The following is a 6,645-nucleotide window of genomic DNA, read 5'->3' as shown; positions in this document are numbered from 1 at the left end:
AGGTGAAGAATGTAGAGGGTTGAGGAAAGGAGAAACTGGGATAATAATGCTGTTTTCTTAGACTTGTATTTAGCATCCTTTATTTTTCAAACAATAAACATTTATAATTATTGTTTTCTTAGAAATGTTATAGCGCTGCTGCTGCTGCTAAGTCGCGTCAGTCGTGTCCGACTCTATGTGACCCCATAGACGGCAGCCCACCAGGCTCCCCCATCCCTGGGATTCTCCAGGCAAGAATACTGGAGTGGGTTGCCATTTCTTTCTCTAATGCATGAAAGTGAAGTCGCTCAGTCGTGTCCAACTCTTAGCAACCCCATGGACTGCAGCCTATCAGGCTCCTCCGCCCATGGGATTTTCCAGGGAAGAGTCCTGGAGTGGGGTGCCAGCTCAGTCATGTCCAGCTCTTGGACTGAGACCTGCCAGGCTCCAGTGTCCATGGAATACTTCAGGCAAGAATACTGGTGTGGGTTGCCATTTTCTTTTCCAGGGCAAAAATGGACAGAAAACCTAAAGAAATATCTCTCCAAAGGAGATATTCAAATAGCTGGAAAGCACATGAAAAATGCTCGACATCACTAAATATTGGAACAATCCAAATCAAAACTACAATGAAATGTCACCTCATACCAGTCAGAATGGCCATCTTAAAAATACCTGCAAATGATAAATGCTAAAAAGGGTGTGAAGAAAAGAATACCTTACTAGACTGTTGATACGAATGTAAATTAGTACTCTCCAGGGAACAGTTTGAAGTTTCCCTAAAAAACTAAAAATGGAATTACAATACAATCCAGCAATTCCATTCTTAGGCAAATATCTAGGAAAGATAAAAACTCTAATTTGAGGAGATACATGCATTACAATGTTCATAGCAGCACTGTTTACAATAGCCAAGACATGGAAGTAACCTCAATGTCCACAAATGGATGAATCAATAGAGAAGATGTGGTATATATACACAATAGAATACTACTCAGCCATATAAAAGAATGAAAGAATGTCATTTGCAGAAACATGGAGAAACAAAAATTCCCATGTTAAGTAAAGAAAGTCAGACAGAGAAAGAGAGATATCATATGATATCACTTCTATGTGGAATCTAAAAAAATAAATAAACAAAAAGAGAACAGATACAAATGAACTTATTTACACAATAGACTCACAGGCATAGAAAACCAACTTCTGGTTACCAAAGAGGAAGAGGGATGGAGGACAAATTAGGAATTTGGCATTAACACATACACACTACTATATATAAAATAGAGAAACAACAACACCTAATATGTAGCAGAGGGAACTATATTCAATATATTGTAATAATCTATAAAGGAAAAGAATTTAAAAAAATATATATCTGTACATGCTAAGTTGCTTCAGTCATCTCCAACTCTCTGCAATCCTATGGACCATATCTCACCAACCTTCTTTGTCCATGAGATTCTCTAGGCAAGAATATTGGAGTGGGTTGCCATGCCCTCCTCCACGGGATCTTCCTGATCCAGGAATTGAATCCACATCTCTTATGTGCCATGTGTTGGCAGGTGCCTTCTTTACCATTAGTGTCACATGGGAGCCCACCTATATCTATATCTATACATCTGAATCACTTTTCTGTACACCCGAAACATTGTAAATCAACTGTACTTCATTAAAGGAAAAAGAGTTGGAGGAACAGAGAAATTTGACAATAGAGCCTTAAGCCATAGAGGGACTTAAGGATTCTTGATAAGTAATCTCATGATTCTTCAGCTGATCAATATCACCATCAAGGACCTAAGTAATTTCTATTATTCCTAATTTTCTCCTCTACTATTCTTAAATCTTTGGCCTTTTGTTCTTTTGCAACTGGTCAACATATGACTTCTAAAGATCTAGAATCATACTCATTTTCAGGGCAGAAGGAAAAGGAAAAATCAGCACTCTATCATTTATAAGGAAGCAAATATCTTCTCAAGCCTAACATATACTTCCATGGAGATACTGGTGAGAATTTTGTCACACAACAATTCCTAATTATAAGTAAACCTAGATAAATGAGTGGCATTTCCAGCTTCTTGTTTATTGTGAAAATAAGCAAAGGAAAAAGTGCTGAATGCTAAGAAAATCTGCAACAGCCATGTAATATAAAAATATTCGCAGAATGGGAAAATAACAGCTGGAGAAATAGAAAATGAATATCTTAACGATAAAAGGACTTCTGCACAACATTGTAAATCAGCTATTCAGTTCGGTTCAGTTCAGTCGCTCAGTTGTGTTCAACTCTTTGTGACCCAGTGGACTGCAGCACGCCAGGCCTCCCTGTCCATCACCGCTCCTGGAGTTTACTCAAACTCATGCTCATTGTCAGTGATGACATCCAGCCATCTCATCCTCTGCCGTCCCCTTTTCCTCCTGCCTTCAATCTTTCCCAGCATCAGGGTCTTTTCAAATGAGTCAGTTCTTCTCATCAGGTGGCCAAAGTATTGGCGTTTCAGCTTCAACATCAGTCCTTCCAATGAATATTTGGAACTGATTTCCCTTAGGATGGACTGGTTGGATCTCCTTGCAGTCCAAGGGACTCTCGAGAGTCTTTTCCAACCCCACAGTTCAAAAGTATCAGTTCAGCTTTCTTCATAGTCCAACTCGCACATCCATACATGACTACTAGAAAAACCATGGCCTTGACAAGGCGGACTTCGGTTGGCAAAGTAAAGTCTTTGCTTTTTAATATAATATCATATATGAAACGAGTAGCCAGTCCAGGTTCCATGCACGATACTGGATGCTTGGGGCTGGTGCACTGGGACGACCCAAAGGGATGGTAAGGGGAGGGAGGAGTGAGGACGGTTCAGGATGGGGAACATGTGTATACCTGTGGCAGATTCATGTTGGTATATGGCAAAACCGATACAATATTGTAAAGTTAAAAAATAAAATAAAATAAAATAATTTAAAAAATATACCATCTAGGTTGGTCATAACTTTTCTTCCAAGGAGTAAGCATCTTTTAATTTTATGGTTGCAGTCACCATCTGTAGTGATTTTGGAGCCCCCCAAAATAAAGTCTGTCACTGTTTCCACTGTTTCCCCATGTGTTTCCCGTGAAGTGATGGGACCAGATGCCATGATCTTAGTTTTCTGGATGTTGAATTTTAAGCCAACTTTTTCACTCTCCTCTTTCACTTTCATCAAGAGGCTCTTTAGTTTTTCACTTTCTGCCATAAGGGTGGTGTCATCTGTTTATCTGAGATTATTGATATTTCTCCTGGAAATCTTGATTCCTGCCTGTGCTTCATCCAACCCAGTGTTTCTTATGATGTACTCTGCAAATAAGTTGAGTAAGCAGGGTGACGATATACAGCCTTAATGTACTCCTTTCCCTATTTGGAGCCAGTCTGTTGTTCCATGTCCAGTTCTAACTGTTGCTTCTTGACCTATAGTTAGTAAAATAAAATTTAAAAAGAACTTCTGAAACACTTTCTCCTATTGGAAAAAAGGATAACATTTCTCAAAAAGACTTGTATGTGGAATTCTAGTTAATATGTTTCACATGCATAACATACTATTCAAAAGTTGGTATTATTTTGGAAATTTATAAAAATTTTGAGGGCAGTCACTAAGATATAGTAGCCAAACAACTTCCAGTTCAAAATGATCAGTCTTTTTCAACAGTGATGGTTAGTTACATTTAACACTACACCTTCTGAACTCTTAGATTTGTGTCAGGATCTTTATTTCTTTCACTTTCTAGATATTATACTTTATGTTTTATATGTTCCTTGAATTATTTCATGCTTATTCATTGTTTTCTCATCAATGATATTGATTCCTTGTAGAAGTTCTTTTATCATTTATGCCTTAAATTTTCTTCCATGCTCCTAGGACACTTTATTAATCTGTCAGCAACTGAAGAAGTGATTGATTTAATTAACGAGCAATTCTGACATGATACAGCATATTTTAACTAATTTATATGGGAGCAATGGAGTTTAAAAAGCATGTTTCCATTATCCAAAGAAACATGAAATAACGATACAAAATCCAAGGAATAAACACATACTGTATTTTACATATTAAATTACCTGACAGATGGTATGTTATAAATAATCTTGGACTTGCTACCAAAATGTGTATGTGTATGTGTGTGTACTCAGTCATGTCTGATTCTTTGCAACCCCATAGACTTTAGACCTTCAGGATCCTTTGTCCACAAAATTTTCCAGATAACAATACTGGATCTGGTTGCCATTTCCTACTCCAGGGCATCTTCCCAACCCAGGGAACTAACTTGCATCTCTAGAGTGTCATGCATTGGCGGGTACATTTTTTAATACTAGCACCACCTGTTACCAGAATACCAGCACACAATTCTGTATTTCTGGGTCAACAATCAAAAGAAAGTGACCTCAAAGACCACTGCCTGCTTCATGAATTTGTCTTCATATAATGGCCACATAAATTGGCCACCAGTTTGTGAAATGTCCTATAATATTGATTTTTATCTCACTGATGTGATCTAATTAGGTTTGCTGTGGCTGCAGTTAGATAAACTGCTTAGGCATATTTTAATATATCTGCTGGTACACTGGTAAACCAGATCTCTTAAAAGACAACAAAAATTGGCTCATGGATGGAGGAAACTGATGGGCTACAGTTGGTGGGGTCACAAAGAGGAGGACACGACTGAGCAACTAACACCTTCAGTTCCGTTTTTCTCCAGTCAGTGCTTGCCAGATTCAACTCAGACGCAGTTGAAGTTCATTAACCAATATGGTCATCACTTAGACTTCACAAGTTCTACAGGAAACAAGTTGATAAAACTATCCATTTGTAAACATATCCTTTGTTGTTTAATTGCTAAGTCATGTCTGACTCTTTTGCAACCCATGGGCTATAGTCTTCCAGGTGCCTCTGTCCATGAGATTTTACACGCAAGAATACTGGAGTGGGTTGCCATTTCCTTCTGCAGCGGATCTTTCCGACTCAGAGATCCAACCGGTCTCCTGCATTGGCAGGACATTCTTTGCCACTGAGCCACCAGGAAAGTCCATGTACTACTTTTCAGAAAAAAATGAACTCCTTAGAGACCAGAATCACAGACATAGAGTGTATGTGGGTTCAGGAGGTGGACACAGAGCTACAGGAGATTATTTCTAGACCCTGAAACATACTGGAATTCTCTTCTGGATTTTAAAATGTCTGAGAGATGCTAATCATGCTCTTTTTTTGTAACAGAAAGTCTACAACTGCTATGTTAAGCCTGCTTCACCTCTGTATTTTGAAAGTAACCAATTTGTTTTTTAGATTCCTTAACTGAAATCTCATCCACACATTTGGAATTTTTAAGCTGATAATACTTTGATGATATTTTGACTTTTAGTTGATGTTGTAATATAGCACATTTAGGTAATTGCCTGGTTTTATTAATTATTCTAAAGGGGCAGTAATAAAGACAACATGGCTTTGGTGTCAAATAAATAGGTCATTGAAACAACCACAGAAATAGACCTACATATATAAGGACAACAGATTTTTGCAAAGTTGCAAAGGCAATGTGTGGGATATGAATGCAATTTTCTACAAATGATTCGGGATCAGTTGGATATTTTTACATGAAAATTAAACTTTAACCCACACTGTATGCTATATTAAAAAAAAAAAAAAGACTCTAGGTCATTTCAGAGAGGGCTGATGGAACCAAATCCCAGAGCTCTTAACACTGTGACCAAAGATTGAGTTCTCCATTGCATATTGTAGTCACTTGATGGTGTTATGCTTCCTGTTGGAGATACAAGCCATTATTTCTATGACTGATGATGTGGGAATGTAAAAATAAATGTAAATGCCTTCCAAGTTAAAAAAAAAGACTCAAATGTATCACAGACCAAAATATATCACAGATCAAAATGTAAAATATAAATTTTAATCTTCTAAAATAAGACAGAGAAAAACAAAATCTTTTGACTTAAAATATGTGAAGATTTCTTAAACACAAACCAAAAATAAGATCCTTAAAAGTACAAATTGATAAATTGAGCCTCAACAAAATTAAACACTTTTGCTCATGAAAGACACTATTAAGAGAATGATAAAACAAACCACAGATTGGCAAGAAATATTTGAAACTCTTACATTTGATAGAAAATTTCATCCAGAGTGTTTAAATTCTCTCAAAACTCAGTAAAAAAATTGAAAACTCAAGTAAAAATATTAAAAAAAAATTTGAAAAGATATTTCACCAAAAAGATACAGAGATGTCTAGGAAGCACATAAAATAGTATTCATCATCACCAGTGACTGTGAGTACATTAAATAATACACACTAAAATTCTAACACACAGCTATTAGAATGACTGAAATTAAAAATAGTAACCATACAATATGTTGGAAAGGACATGGAGAAACTAGATCTCTTATAAACTGCTGACATAAGTATATGATGGTGGTAGTGTCTGACTAAGTGGTATCTAACTCTTACAACCCCATGGACTGAGGCAGACCAGGCTCCTCTGTCCTGGCAAGAGTACTGGAGTGGGTTGCCATTTCCTCTTCCAGGGAATCTTCCAGACTCTGAGATTGAACCCACGTCTCTTGCATCTCCTGCATTAGCAGGTGGATTCTTTCCTCTGAGCCACCAGGGAAGACCAAGCACATGATGTGCCTGAG

At 37.3% G+C, this 6,645-nt stretch overlaps 1 non-coding gene across 1 annotated transcript; it reads left to right on the top strand.

The window, feature by feature from the left end:
- The first annotated feature begins 5,649 nt into the window (after positions 1-5,649).
- LOC139186317 (small nucleolar RNA SNORA25) lies at positions 5,650-5,775 on the top strand. Its single transcript, XR_011569909.1, has one exon. It is a non-coding gene; the product is annotated as a small nucleolar RNA SNORA25 (small nucleolar RNA).
- Positions 5,776-6,645: the final 870 nt, after the last annotated feature.

Source organism: Bos indicus, chromosome 12, assembly GCF_029378745.1.
Source record: "Bos indicus isolate NIAB-ARS_2022 breed Sahiwal x Tharparkar chromosome 12, NIAB-ARS_B.indTharparkar_mat_pri_1.0, whole genome shotgun sequence".
Lineage (NCBI taxonomy): Eukaryota > Metazoa > Chordata > Mammalia > Artiodactyla > Bovidae > Bos > Bos indicus.
This window is presented reverse-complemented; position numbering and strand designations above follow the sequence as displayed.